We start from the raw sequence: 16,530 nt of genomic DNA, 5'->3' as shown, positions 1-16,530 counted from the left end.
GATGAGAGGTTGATATCCTAGGGCACTCAGATACCCCACCCAGAGGAGGAAACAATTACACTGGTCCCAAGATGGGTGCCTGCTTGGCCTGTTTGAGAAAATGCAAGAGCAGTGTTGCTGTACTGTAGGTAGAAGGGGAAGAGCAGTAGAACATGAGGTCAGCGGGAGTTCCCTGATTGCCTAGTGGTTAGGATTCTGGGCTTTTGCTGCCGTGGCCCGGGTTCAACCCTGTTCAGGGAATTGAGATCCCGCAAGCCACATGGTGTGGCCAAAAAAAAAAAGAAAATGAGGTCAGAAAGGAGGCAGAGAAAGATTGCAGAGTCTTGTGAGCCATCATAAGGGTTTTGTCATTTCCTGGAGAAAGCCAGGAAGCAATTGGAGGGTTCTAAGAAGAGGAGTGAACATCTGACCTGGATTTTAACAAGATCAGTGTGATTGTTATGTTAAGAGTAAACTGAGGCAAGGCAGAGAGAGCAGTTAGTGGACTTGAGCAATTATTTGGGCAAGAGATGATGATGATGTGGACCAGGGTAGTGGTAGTGGGTCTAGTGAGAAGGACTCAGATTATGGAGATGTGACTTGAAGATAGAGACAATAGGATTTACCAAGTGAGTGTATGTAGGGTGTGAGACAAAAAGGGAGTCAAGGACAGGATGCCTCCAAGGATTTTAGCCCAATAAATTAGAAAGAGGAATTGCCTTTAAGTGAGATGGAGAAGATTAAATAAGAGGTTAATTTTTTTCTGTTGTGGAGTTGGAGATCAGAAATTTGGTTTGGGATATGCAAAGTTTGAGATGTCTATTAAACATATATGTATAGACAGATATATGAGTCTGGAGTTCCAGAGAGAGGGGTCTGTACTGGAAGATTAAATAAGAGGTTAATTTTTTTCTGTTGTGGAGTTGGAGATCAGAAATTTGGTTTGGGATATGCAAAGTTTGAGATGTCTATTAAACATATATGTATAGACAGATATATGAGTCTGGAGTTCCAGAGAGAGGGGTCTGTACTGGAAAACTTAAATTTGAAGGTTATCAGAGCACAGATGTTATTTAACCCTCAAAACGTATGAGATTACCAAGAAAGTGACCACAGAGATGTCCAAAGTCTGAATCCAAGTGTACCCAAAATTTAGAAGTCAGAGAGATGAGGAGGAACCAGCAAAAGATACTGAGAAAGAATGACCAGTAAGATTTTTAAAAAGAATCGAGAAGTGGGACGTTTGGAATCAAGTGAAGAAAATGTTTAAATAAGGAGTGATCAACTGTGTCAAATGCTTCTCTTAGAATAGGTCAAGTAATACAAGAATTGAGAATTGAAAAATCAGTTTAGTAACATGGAGTTCATGGGGACTTTTACAAGGGCATTTACAGTGGAAGAGTAAGGGAAAAAACATGCTTGAAGTAGGTCCAAGAGAGACTGGGAGAAGAGGAAATGGAGAGGGGAAGTATAGAAAATTCCTTCAAGGAGTTTTGCCATAAAAGAGCAAATGAATAGGAAGTGAGCTCAAGAGAAATTTGGGGGGGGGGGGTAGGGTGTCGTTGTTAAAGGTGTGAGAATTATAGCTTGTTTATAAGCTGATGGGAATTTTCCAACAGTGAAAGGAAATCAGTGATGTGGGAGAGAGTGAATAGAACTGCTGAAGGGATGTCCTTGAGTAGATTGGAGAGGATGGGATCTACCTTACAAGTGTAGGGTGGGTCTTGGATAGGAACACAGGCAGAAGATCCACAGTAACAGGAGGAAAGACAGACTATATGGGCACAGATGCAGGTAGGCTGGCAGATGTTGTGATGGGAGCCTCTGGCTTCTCATTGCATCTCTTAAAGTTCCTTTCAAGAAATACCAGAACACATATTCTATTACATACATAAATGACTTTTCATTTAACAATTTAAAAAAGAGCCTAGTATGAATGATACTGCTGATATAAACATGGAGGGGTAAAGTCCCTTTTCTTGCAAGAATTAGTCCTGTGGGTCAAACAGGTAAACAAATAATTGTGGTGGTGTAAGTGTTATCAAAAAGGAATTTGAAAATGCTACAGGAACTAAGACTGAGAAAAACATTGAACAAAATTTTCAGAGTATATAAGCATGCAGCCATGACTAATTTCCTATGGTTTAATATTCTGGGTCAGTAAACTTTCAAAATTCTGTGTTTTAACATCATAAGAATGTGAAAGTTCTCATTTCCTGCATAGATGAATAAGTAAATACTTACATTTGTTTTTTGGTCCATTTAAAGTTGAAATAGGGAAACTGCCCTGAAGCTGGTAATACTTTAGATTTCTAGACCTCAAACTTGCTTCCATATCAGAAACTCCTTGACTCTTGAGTCAAAGTTTTAAAAACATTTTTTTTTCATGTAATACTTTTTCTTAAAAGAAACTCATGAGTCATTATTTAAATATTTACAGTTGGCTTGAATCTTAAACATTTTGTGGGAGTTGTTAAAATATATATTTTTTCAACTTTAAAAGAAGTTTAAGGCTCACTCTCTTAGGAGTTATTATTATAAAATGAATTATTCACTTTGTGGTTCTAATTTCATAAAAAAATAACTTCAAAACTGAGATTGCCATATAGAAGCCAGCTGCAAAAATTCAAAGTCAGCTACATGCAGCTGCACTCTGGTTCCCCTAATTCATCTAACAGCTTTGAGTGGGTTCTATAAGTGACATTAGAAAAGGCACAGCAGATGTGCAAGATGGCTTCTGAAATCTAAAGTAGGACAGATGATTCTCTAGTTGATTGACAGCATGAGGAGCACTACAGCAAGGGTCACCTCCTGTGGAGGAGTGACCCTCCCAACCCCCACCCCTGCTTCTGCCTGCAAATGAAAGGGTCATAACAAAAAGAAAAGCAGGGATGGCTATTCAGAAAGTCTTTGTTTATGAATGTTCATTGTAGTGAAAAGATTCTCAGTAAAAGAAAGAATCACCTAGATGTGGAAAAAATTCTTCTTCTCTAACCTTTCACAAAGAGTTGACTCTGCATAGTTACAACAAAGTAGATTCGGGACTTTCCTGGTGGCACAGTGGTTAAGAATCTGCCTGCCAATGCAGGGGACATGGGTTTGAGCCCCGGTCCAGGAAGATCCCACGTGCCGCGGAGCAACTAAGCCCGTGTGCCACAACTACTGAGCCCGTGTGTCACAACTACTGAAGCCCGCGCGCCTAGAGCCCGTGCTCTGCAACAAGAGAAGCCACAACAATGAGAAGCCCTCGTACCACGATGAATAGTAGCCCCCACCCACCGCAACTAGAGAAGGCCTGTGAGCAGCAACGAAGACCCAACGCAACCAAAAAAAAAAAAAAAAAAAGTAGATTCATATTTGAACACAACACTCATGATACTGGAGGTAAAGATGAAAGAACAAAGAAATAATATAATTGGAATTTATAAGCTACCAAACAGCATTGGTTAGTACTAGACTAGTTCACCATTGGAAGCCCCATATTGCCCTTAAAAATAAACTTCTTGGGCTTCCCTGGTGGCGCAGTGGTTAAGAATCCCCCTGCCAATTCAGGGGACACAGGTTTGAGCCCTGGTCCGGGAAGATCCCACATGCCGCAGAGCAACCAAGCCCATGCACCACAACTACTGAGCCTGCGCTCTAGAGCACGTGAGCCACAACTACTGAGCCCACGTGCTGCAACTACTGAAGCCCGCGCACCTAGAGCCCGTGCTCCACAACAAGAGAAGCCACCGCAATGAGAAGCCTGAGCACCGCAACGAAGAGTAGCCCCCACTCGCCACAACTAGAGAAAGTCTGCACGCAACAACGAAGATCCAACACAGCAAAAAATAAATAAATTAAAAAAATAAACTTATTTTAATTAGAAAGCTGGACAATTATTTGTGATTGTTAGCCAGGAATTAATACATCATGTGTATACTTAGCCCTCTCTGTCTCTCTCTTTTTTTTTTTCAAGTTCCTTTCCAGTACTTCAACTCTTCAAGGAAAGTAAAAAGAAATTCATATTCATTGCATGTAAACTAAATGTTGGGCCCTGTACTAGGGGCTTTCTTATAATTTTATATGATTTAGGATCTCAGTGATATGAACTGACTCTTTCTTCTTAGGTTCATATTAATACAGAAACATTGGCCACTGATTTTATTGATGCTTCTCTTCATCTCTTCTGCTGTTAGAGGGCAACCAAACACAAAATATGCCCCAGGAAAATATGTCCAAGCCTAAGTTCAGATGCATGGTAGGATTCCAAGATTTGTGCCTTCCACCCAGCTCCTGAAGAAAGGTATACAGTAGCAGATGCAAGATTTCTCCATAGAAGAGACTGAGGAATGGTGATGTGTTTGCAAGGAAGAGCTGGAGATAAGTCTTGGAACTTCATTTGCCTAAAACTATGCTTATGTGGAGCAAGCTGCCAAATCTGCCAGTGAATTCACATCCCCCTGGAAGCCTGCTTTTTGGAGAGTCTTCAAGAAGTGCTTGATTAGAGTCTGAAAACTATAGTGGACCCTATATGTGGATAAATTTAGACTTTACTCCTGAGGCTCAGGAAGTAAACTGGGTTTTGACCATAAGGACAACAACCTGCCAGGTACCTCTTTCCATTCTCAAACAATTCTAGAAAACAATGAATAGCTGACTAAGTGACACAGAAATATGAATAAGTGATCTGGAAGACAGAATAATGGAAACCACCCAATCAGTACAGCATACAGAAAGACAAATTAAAAAAAAAAAGAAAGCAACATGTGAGACCTATGGTATAATATAAAGTGTGCCGACCTACACATAATAGGGGTTCCAGAAAAAGAAGAGAGACAAAAGGGGATCAAAAATGTATTTGAAGAAATTATGGATGAAAATTTCCCAAACCTAAAGAAGGAAACAGATCTCCAGTTACAGGATGCATAGAGGGCCCCAAATAAGATGAACCCAAACAGACCCACACCAAGACATACCATAATTAAATGACAAAAGTTAAAGAGAGGACTCTAGAGTCAGCAAGAGAAAAACAAAGAATTAGTTACAAGGCAACCCCCATAAGGATATTGGCTGATTCCTCTGCAGAAACTTCACAGGCCAGAGGTAGTGGCATGATACATTCAAAGTCCTGAAAGGGGAAAACCTGCAACCTAAGATGTTTTACCCAGAAAGATTATCATTGAGAATAAAAGGAGAGATAAAGAATTTCTCAGACAAGCAAAAACTAAAAGAATTCAGCAATACTAACCCTACCCTAAAAGAAGTATTGAAGGGTCTTCTCTAAATGGAAAAGAAGTAAGAATCTATTGGAAAGGGAAAACCACAATAGGAAAGGAAAATATAAAAAAGGATTGAAGATCACTTACATTAGCCAGTACCTAGACTAAAAACCAAAAAAAATTTTGTAAAGGCGATTATAACTAAAATTAACAGCAAAAGGATAAGCATGAAGATGTAAAATAGGTCAGCGAAATCACAAGATGGGGGAGGGGAGTATAAAAATGTAGATCTTTTAGAATGTGTTTGAACTTGTATGACTATCAGTTTAAAGCAAGTAGATATAGTAATGCGTCAATATACTTGAACTCCATGGTAATCACAAATCAAAAACATACAACAGATTCACAAAAAACAAAGAATCTCAAGCATACTACAAAAGAAAATCATCAAACCACAAAAGGAAAAACAAAAAGAAGAGATGAACAAATAACTACAAAAACAACTGGAAAGCAAGGTTTAAATGGCAATGAGTACATACCTATCAATAATTACTTTAAGTGTCAATGAAATATATGCTCTGATAAAGAAAAAGAGTGGCAGATTGGATAAAAGAAAAAAAGCAATCTACAATATACTGCCTACAAGAGATCACTTCAGGGTGAAAGACACAAACAGACTGAAAGTGAGAGGATGGAAAAAGGTATTTCATGCAAATGGAAATGAAAAGAAAGCAAGGGTAGCAGTACTCATATCAGACAAAATAGACTTTAAAACAAAGGCCATAAAGAAAGACAAAGAAGGATATTATATAATGATAAAGGGATCAATACAAGAAGAGGGTATTATACTCATTAACATATATGCACCCAATATAGGAACACCTAAATATATAAATCAAATATCAACAGATATAAAGAGAGAAGTTGACAGGAATACAATAATAGTAGGAGACTTTAACACCCCACTGACATTAATGGACAGATCATGCAGACAGAAAACCAATAAGGCAACAGAGGTCCCAAATGACACAATAGATCAGTTGAACTTAATTGATATCTATAGGACACTACATCTAAATACACATTCTTTTCAAGTGCACATGGAACATTCTCTAGGATAGACAAGATACTAGGTGACAAAACAAGTCTCAAAAAATTTAAGAGGATCCTCCCTTATCCTTGGTGGGGCGGACCGGATGAGGTTCACTGGCATTTCTCTGCTGAAAAAGCCCAGCCAGCAGCTCATCTCAGACATGAGGAGAGGGGAGCCCCACACTTTTGAACAGCCATAGGGTTTTCCCATGTCACCTAAGTTCCTACAAGGGAAGCAAAGAGTTTCCTTTGTTGGGCTATACCCTTTCTGCTGAAGATATCAGATAAAATCGTGTGGCTGACAGTGTCTTAGAGCTCTGGCCTGGTGTCAGGCCTGAGTCTCTGAGATGGGAGAGCCACGTTCAGGACATTAGACCACCAGAGACCTCCCGGCCCCATGTAATATCAATCAGCAAGAGATCTCCCAGAGATCTCTGTCTCAATGCTAAGACCCAGCTCCACTCAACGACCAGCAAGCTACAGTGCTGGACACCCCATGCCAAACAACTAGCAAGACAGGAACACAACCCCACCCATTAGCAGAGAGGCTACCTAAAATCATAATAAGGCCACAGACACCCCAAAACACACCACTGAACGCGATCCTGCCCGCCAGAAAGACAAGATCCAGCCCCACCCACCAGAATACAGGCACCAGTCCCCTCTACCAGGAAGCCCACACAAGTCCCTGAACCAACTTACCCACTGGGGGCAGACACCAAAAACAATGGGAACTACGAACCTGTAGCCTGTGAAACAGAGACAACAAACACAGTAAGTTAAGCAAAATGAGAAGACAGAGAAATACACAGCAGATGAAGGAGCAAGGTAAAAACCCACCAGAACAAACAAATGAAGAGGAAATACGCATTCTACCTGAAAAAGAATTCAGTGTAATGACAGTAAAGATGATCCAAAATCCTGGAAATAGAATGGAGAAAATACAAGAAACGTTTAAAAAGGACCTAGAAGAACTAAAGAGCAAACAAACAATGATGAACAGCCCAATAAATGAAATTAAAAATTCTCTAGAAGGACTCAATAGCAGAATAACTGAGGCAGAAGAACAGATAAGTGACCTGGAAGATAAAATAGTGGAAATAACTACCACAGAGCAGAATAAAGAAAAAAGAATTGAGGACAGTCTCAGAGACCTCTGGGACAACATTAAATGCACCAACATTCGAATTATAGGGGTTCCAGAAGAAGAAGAGAAAAAGAAAGGGACTGAGAAAATATTTGAAGAGATTATAGTTGAAAACTTCCCTGATATGGATAAGGAAATATTCAATCAAGTCCAGGAAGCGCAGAGAGTCCCATACAGATTAAATCCAAGGAGAAACACGCCAAGACACATATTAATCAAACTATCAAAAATTAAATACCAAGAAAAAATATTAAAAGCAGCAAGGGAAAAGCAACAACTAACATACAAGGGAATCCCCATAAAGTTAACAGCTGATCTTTCAGCAGAAACTCTACAAGCCAGAAGGGAGTGGCAGGACATATTTAAAGTGATGAAAGGGAAAAACCTACAACCAAGATTACTCTACCCAGCAAGGATCTCATTCAGATTCAATGGAGAAGTTAAAACCTTTACAGACAAACAAAAGCTAAGGGAATTCAGCACCACCAAACCAGCTCTACAACAAATGCTAAAGGAACTTCTCTAGGCAGGAAACACAAGAGAAGTAAAAGACCTACAATAACAAACCTGAAGCAATTAAGAAAATGGTAATAGGAACATACATATCAATAATTACCTTAAATGAAAAACGGATTAAATGCTCCAATCAAAAGACACAGACTGGCTGAATGAATACAAAAACAAGACCCGTATATATGCTGTCTACAAGAGACCCACTTCAGACCTAGGGACACATACAGACTGAAAGTGAGGGAATGGAAAAAGATATTCCATGCAAATGGAAATCAAAAGAAAGCTGGAGTAGCAATTCTCAAATCAGACAAAATAGACTTTAAAATAAAGACTATTACAAGAGACAAAGAAGGACACTACATAATGATCAGGGGATCAATCCAAGAAGATATAACAATTGTAAATATATATGCACCCAACATAGAAGCACCTCAATACATAAGGCAGATGCTAACAGCCATAAAAGGGGAAATCGAGAGTAACACAATAATAGTAGGGGACTTTAACACCCCACTTTCACCAATGGACAGATCAACCAAAATGAAAATAAATAAGGAAACACAAGCATTAAATGACACATTAAACAAGATGGACTTAATTGATATTTATAGGACATTCCATCCAAAAACAACAGAATACACTTTCTTCTCAAGTGCTACCTCACACCAGTCAGAATGGCCATCATCAAAAAATCTACAAACAATTAATGCTGGAGAGGGTGTGGAGAAAAGGAGGGAACCCTCTTGCACTGTTGGTGGGAATGTAAATTGATACAGCCACTATGGAGAGCAGTATGGAGGTTCCTTAAAAAACTAAAAATAGGGGCTTCCCTGGTGGCGCAGTGGTTGAGAATCTGCCTGCTAATGCAGGGGACACGGGTTCGAGCCCTGGTCTGGGAAGATCCCACATGCCGCGGAGCAACTGGGCCCGTGAGCCACAATTACTGAGCCTGCGCGTCTGGAGCCTGTGCTCCGCAACAAGAGAGGCCGCGATAGTGAGAGGCTTGTGCACCGCGATGAAGAGTGGCCCCCGCTTGCCGCAACTAGAGAAAGCCCTCACACAGAAACGAAGACCCAACACAGCCATAAATAAATAAATAAATAAATAAATAAACCCAAAGTTAAAAAAAAAAAAAAAAAAAACTAAAAATAGAACTACCATATGACCCAGCAATCCCACTACTGGGCATATACCCTGAGAAAACCATAATTCAAAAAAGAGTCATGTACCACAATGTTTATTGCAGCACTATTTACAATAGCCAGGACATGGAAGCAACCTAAGTGTCCATCGGCAGATGAATGGATAAAGAAGATATGACACATATATACAATGGAATATTACTCAGCCTTAAAAATATGAAAGTGAGTTATTTGTAGTGAGGTGCATGGACCTAGAGTCTGTCATACAGAGTGAAGTAAGTCAGAAAGAGAAAAACAAATACCATATGCTAACACATATATATGGAATCTAAGAAAAAAATAAAAATGGTTCTGATGAACATAGGGGCAGGACAGGAATAAAGACGCAGATGTAGAGAATGGACTTGAGGACACGGGGAGGGGGAAGTGTAAGATGGGACAAAGTGAGAGAGTTGCATGGACATATATACACTACCACATGTAAAATAGATAGCTAGTGGGAAGCAGCCGCATAGCACAGGGAGATCAGCTTGGTGTTTTGCGACCACCTAGAGGGGTGGGATAGGGAGGGTGGGAGGGAGATGCAAGAGGGAGGGGATATGGGAATATATGTATACGTGTAGCTGATTCACTTTGTTATACAGGAGAAACGAACACAACATTGTAAAGCAAGTATACTCCAATTGAGATGTTAAAAAAAAATTTAAGAGGATAGAAATTATTTCAAGCATCTTTTCTGACCATAACAGTATGAAACTAGAAATCAACCATAGAAAGAAAAATGGGAAAATAACAAACACATGGAGACTAAACAACACGCTACTAAAAAACCAAGAGCTCAATGATGAAATCAAAGAAAAAAATCAGAGAATACCTTGAGACAAACAAAATGAAAACACAACCTTACAAAATATATGGGATGCAGCAAAAGCAGTTCTAAGAGGAAAGTTCATAGCGATACAGGCCTTCCTTGGAAACAAGAAAAATCTCAAATAAAGAACCTAACCCACCACCTGAAAGAATTAGAAAAAGAAGAACAAACAAAGCTGAAAGTCAGCAGAAGGAAGGGAATAATAAAGATCAGCGGGGAAAGAAATAAATGGAAGATCAAAAATAAAAATAATAATAATAGGAAAGCTCAATAAAACCAAGAGCTGGTTCCTTGAAAAGATAAACAAAATCAACAAACCTCTAGCCAGGCTCACCAGGAAGGAAAGAGAAAGGACCCAAATAAACAAAATAAGAGATGAAAGAGGAGAAATAACAACTGATAACACAGAAATACCAAAATAAATAAACAATAAAAAAGAAAATACTGTGAACAGTTATATGTCAGCAAACTGGACAACTTAGAAGAAATGGATATGTTTCTAAAAACATACAGCCTGCCAAAACTGAGTAAATAGGAAACAAATAAGTTGAACAGACCAATCACTAGACGTGAAATAGAATCTGTAATAAAACAAAAACAAAAAGAAAGAGAAACAAACAAACAAAAAACTCCGTGCAAACAAAAGTCCAGGACTGGATGGCTTCATTGGATAATTCTACCAAACATACAAAGAACAACTTATACCTATCCTTCTCAAACTATTCCAAAAAATTGAAAAGGAGAGAACACTCCCAAATTCATTCTATGAAGCCACCATCACCCAGATACAAAAACCAGACAAAGGGGCTTCCCTGGTGGCGCAGTGGTTGAGAGTCTGCCTGCCAATGCAGGGGACATGGGTTCGAGCCCTGGCCTGGGAAGATCCCACATGCCGCGGAGCGACTAGGCCCGTGAGCCACAATTGCTGAGCCTGCGCGTCTGGAGCCTGTGCTCCGCAACAAGAGAGGCCGCGATAGTGAGAGGCCCGTGCACCGCAATGAAGAGTGGCCCCCACTTGCCGCAACTGGAGAAAGCCCTCGCACAGAAACGAAGACCTAACACAGACATAAATAAATAAATAAATAAATAAAATTAAAAAAAAAAAAAAAACCAGACAAAGACACTACAAAAAAAAGGAAATTATAGCTAATATCTCTGATGAATAGATGTAAAACTCCTCAACAAAATATTAGCAAACTGAGTCCCACAATACATAAAAAGGACCATACACCAAGATCCAGTTTGATTCATCCCAGGATCACAAGGATGATTCAACATACATAAATCAATCAATGTGATATACCACATTAACAAAAGGAAAGACAAAAACCACATGATCATCTCAATACATACAGAAAAGGCATTTGACAGCATTTAACATCCACTCATGATACAAACTCTCACCAAACTGGGTATAAAGGGACATATCCCAACATAATAAAAGCCATTTACAACAATCCCACAGCCAACATAATACTCACTGGTGAAAAACTAAAAGCCTTCCTGCTAAATTCAGGAACAAAAGAAGGATGCCCACTCTCACCACTTCTATTCAACATAGTACTGGAAATCCTAGCCACAGCAGTCAGACAAGAAAAAGAAATAAAAGGTATCCAAATTGGAAGAGAAGAGGTAAAACTGGCATTATTTGCAAATAATATGATACTCTATATGAAGAACCCTAAGGTTCCACAGAAAAACTACTAGAACTAATAAATAAATTCAGCAAGGTAGCAGGATACAAGATTAATATACATAAATCTGTTGCATTTCTTTACACTAACAATGAAATATCAGAAAGTTTTTTTAAATCCCATTTAAATTGTATTTAAAAAATAATAAAATACCTAGGAATAAACTTAACCAAGGAGGTGAAAGACCTATACACTGAAAGATATAAAACACTGATAAAGGAACTTAAAGATGATTAAAAGAAATTGAAAGATATCCCATGCACTTGTATTGGAAGAATTAATATTGTCAAAATGGCCATATTACCCAAATTAATCTACAGATTTCATGTAATCTCTATCAAAATATCCATGACATTTTTCACAGAACTAGAACAAATAATCTTAAAATTCATATGGAACCACAAAAGATTCAGAATTGCCAAAACAATCCTGAGGAAAAAGAACAAAGCTGGAGGCATAACCCGTCCAGACTTCAGACTATACTAGAAAGAGTAATCAAGACAGCATGGTATTGGCACAAAAACACACATATAGATCAATGGAAAAGGATAGAGAACCCAGAAATAAACCCGCACACCTATGGCCAATTAATCTACAACAAAGGAGAAAAGACTATACAATAGAGAAAAGACAGTCTCTTCAACAAGTGGTGTTGGGAAAGCTGGACAACTACATGAAAATCAATCAAATTAGAACACTCCCTCATACCATACACAAAAATAAACTTGAGGGTTTCCCTCGTGGTGCAGTGGTTAAAAATCCGTCTGCCAATGCAGGGGACACGGGTTCAAGCTCTGGTCTGGGAAGATCCCACGTGCCGCAGAGCAAGTAAGCCCGTGTGCCACAATTACTGAGCCTATGCTGTAAAGCCCACGAGCCACAACTACCGAAGACTGCGTGCCTAGAGTCCATGCTCTACAACAAGAGAAGCCACTGCAACGAGAAGCCCATGCACCACAATGAAGAGTAGCCCCTGCTCACCGCAACTAGAGAAAGCCCTTGCACAGCAACGAAGACCCGACACAACCAAAATAAAAAAATAAATAAGTGAATCAATCAATAAATAAACAAACAAACAAACAAAATCAACTCAAAATGGTTTAAAGACCTAAATATAAGACATGAAACCATGTAAGTCCTAGAAGAGAACATAGGCAAAACATTCTCGGACATAAATTATAGAAATATTTTCTTAGATTAGTCTCCTAAGGCAAAAGAAATAAAAGCAAAAATAAACAAATGGGACCTAGTCAAACTTATAAGCTTTTGAACAGTAAAGGAAATCATCAACAAAATCAAAAGACAAACTACGGACTGGGAGAAAATATTTGCAAACAATGCGACTGACAAGGGATTAACATCCAAAATATACAAACAGCTCATACAACTCAATATCAAAAAAACAAATAACCCAATCAAAAAATGGGCAGGGGCTTCCCTGGTGGCGTAGCGGTTGGGAGTCCGCCTTCCAGTGCAGGGGACACGGGTTCGAGCCCTGGTCTGGGAAGATCCCACATGCCCCGGAGCAACTGGGCCCCTGTGCACAACTGCTGAGACTGTGCTCTAGAGCCCGTGCTCTGCAGTGGGAAAGGCCACCGCAGTGAGAGTCCTGCTCATGGCGGCGAGGGGTGGCCCCCGCTCGCCTCAGCCCGGGAAGAGCCCGTGTGCGGCGGTGAAAACCCAACACAGCCAAAAATAAAATAAAATAAATTTATTTAAAAAAAAAAATGGGCAGAAGGCCTAAATAGACATCTCTCCAAAGAAGACACACAGATGGCCAACAGGCACATAAAAAGATGCTCAACAATGCTAATTATTAGAGAAATGCAAATCAAAACCACAATGAGGTATCACACCAGTCAGAATGGGTATCATCAAAAAGTCTACAAATAGCAAATGCTGGAGAGGGTGTGGAGAAAAGGGAACCCTCCTACACTATTGGTGGGAATTTAAATTAGTGCAGCCACTATGGAGAACAGTGTGGAGATTCCTTAAAAAACTAAAAATAGATCTACCATATGATCTAGCAATCCTGCCATTGCGCACATATCCAGAAAAGATGAAAACTCTAATTCAAAAAGCTACATGCACCCCGACGTTCATAGCAACACTATTTACAATAACCAAGACATGGAAACAACCCAAGTGCCCATTAACAGACGACTGGCTTAAGAAAATGTGGTATATATACATACAATGGAATATTACCCAGACATAAAAAAGAATAAAATAGTGTCATTTGCAGCAACATGGATGGACCTAGAGAATATTAGAATTAGTGAAGTAAGAGAGAGAAAGACAAATATTATATGGTATCACTTATATGTGGAATCTAAAAAATACTACAAATAAAGCCATATACAAAACAGAAACAAACTCACAGACATAGAAAACAAGCTTATGGCTACCAAAGGCGAAAGGGAAGGGGGAGGGATAAATTAGGAGTATGGGATTAACAGATACAAACTACTATACATAAAATAGATAAACAAGAATTTATTGTATAGCACAGGGCACTATATTCAGTATCTTGTAATAACCTATTGTGGATAAAAAATGTTGCCTGCCATATGAACAAACAAAGGATGCTGTGGCCATCAAGCCATCAGCCAGTACCACAGCCCACCACCATGAGCCTGAAGGAACTCAGGATGGAGACAAAAGGGCTGCCCAATGCCAGCTACCCCCAACAGTGAACCCTGACAGGACACAGGACGGGAAGGAATAGGATCCTGGCCCTAGATAGCTAAGGTGCATACCAAAGGAATGATTTCAATGACTCTTGCATCTTCCCATACATAGAAAAGCACTAAATTCATTAACCTGAGATGTCTGGTGTTCTTTAATTAACAGTAACTTTTGGTGTTCCGACTACCTGGTTTTTGTTGCAAAAACTCCTATATATGCTGGCTCCTCCCTTACCCCTTTGGAGCTGTCCCTCAGAGTTACCTGAGAGGCTGCCTCCTGGGCTTGATGTCCTCAGGAAGTCTGCTGAATAAAATATAATTCTCAACTTTGAGGTTGTGCATGTTTTTCAGTCAATGCTATAATGGAAAATAATCTGAAAATACATATATCATTTATATGAATATGTGAATCACTTTGCTGTACACCTGAAACTGATACAATATTGTAAATCAACTATACTTCAATTAAAAAAAAAAGTCAAAGGTGAACCAACTTCCAGTAAGGCTTTGGATCTTACCCAATTTATGTTTGAATTCTTTGATTGCCGCATTGCCCAAATTACCAATGGACTCAATAACCTCTAAATGCCAGAAGAGAAAATTCCAGTTTACCTTGAAGTGTTTAGAATCTTATTTTTTCCCCACAGAAAGAGTACCATACTCTTTCTTCAAAAGAAATCCAATTTTTCAGTTAACTTGATCGCTGAGAAATATGGGGCAACAGAAAATATACTCATCAATATCTACCATGTGCCAAGTGTTAGGCCTGGCTTAGTAAATATAAAGAATATGATAAAATTGGATTCTGTACCCTTACAATCTAGTCAGAAAGCAAAGAGGAGATTTTGCTTCAGCATAAAGCTATTTCTAATTTTCCTATTTTTGTTCCTTCTTTTATAAAAAATGTACTCAAATTCATTTAAGAAACATTTATTGATTTCATACTATGCACCAATCATTTTGATGCCAGACAGGCTCCTACTGTTATGGATCTTTCATTTTAGTGAGTGGGGAGAAAGAGAGAGAGAGAGAGAGAGAGAGAGAGAGAGAGATTAGACAAATAATTGTCTTAGAGCATAAATTGTATGAAAATAATAAATGGAGTAACATGGAGAGTGACTGGGGAGCTATTTTAATTGGGTGATCAGGGAAGGTCTCGGATGTGGTGACACCTGGTGCAATGACAGATAAGAAATCATGTGACCATTTGGAGGAACAGTGTTATAGAAGCAGGAACAGCCATTGCAAAGGCCCGGAGCCCAGAACCAGCTTACCATGTCCCAGGAGCAAAATGAATATTAATTATTAATATTGATGATCTTATTTGGGAGTATAACGATTTATAAGCCAAGGTCTCCGTCTGAAAGGAGCTCTGTAACTGAGACAGAAGTAAGCACAAAGATCACAATACAGTGGCAGAACAACATTGCCTTGACAGAAGTATGTACAAAGTAAAGAGGTAGTAAGAAGAAGGAGTAATTCTCAGGGTGTGTTGCAGGGAAGGCTTCACAAAGGAGGTAATGGAAAAGCAGGATTCGAAATATCAATAGCATTGACAAGGCAGGAAGGATGGTTGTGCCAGGAGCAACAGCACACAGGGAACTGTGAGTACAAAGGGCTGCGGGCTGCGTTTCTACAGTGAACACTAAAATAGAAGAAAGTGAGGATCAAGAGGACAGAGGCCAAGCCATGAAAGGGCCTGATACTCTGTGCATGATTGGAGCTATCAAAAGGCGCTAAGGAAGCAACCACAGGATTGGATTTGTGTTTCAGATCCATCACCATAGGCTGTCTCTCTGAAATATGTCTGTGGGAGAATAAATTTGAGGCAGTAAAAAAGATGCAATGAGGATGGTGACAGTGGGGCTCAGTAAGAGATACAGATATCGGAGAGGTTTTTCGGAGTTAATCAAACAAACGGACAGGGCCGACTGTTCACTGTTGAATGACCAATAACTTTCAGTATCTGGCTCACGGCAGGCACTCAACAAATATTTGCAGAATGAATGAATGGTGGCTGAGTGCGGCAGCACGGTCTGACCAACAGAAGCCCGGAGACCCGCACTCAAATACAAACTCTTCCATTAATAGAGAACATTGAGCGCTAAAGCCTCGTTTAAGTGTGTTGCTTTAATCCTAACAACCCTATGAGGTAGGTCGTATTTCCATTTTCCAGATGAGAAAAACCTGAGGCTCAGAGAGAG

At 39.4% G+C, this 16,530-nt stretch overlaps 1 protein-coding gene across 1 annotated transcript in view; it reads right to left on the bottom strand.

Annotated features, from left to right (window-relative positions):
* FRYL (FRY like transcription coactivator) overlaps positions 1-16,530 on the bottom strand; it is a 293,684-nt gene that overhangs the window by 276,308 nt on the left and 846 nt on the right. The gene's annotated exons all lie outside the window — the stretch shown is intronic.

This window comes from Balaenoptera borealis (assembly GCF_965194805.1).
Source record: "Balaenoptera borealis genome assembly, chromosome: 4".
Taxonomy (NCBI): domain Eukaryota; kingdom Metazoa; phylum Chordata; class Mammalia; order Artiodactyla; family Balaenopteridae; genus Balaenoptera; species Balaenoptera borealis.
The sequence above is the reverse complement of the archived record's forward strand: the minus strand, read 5'-3'. Positions and strand labels throughout refer to the sequence as shown.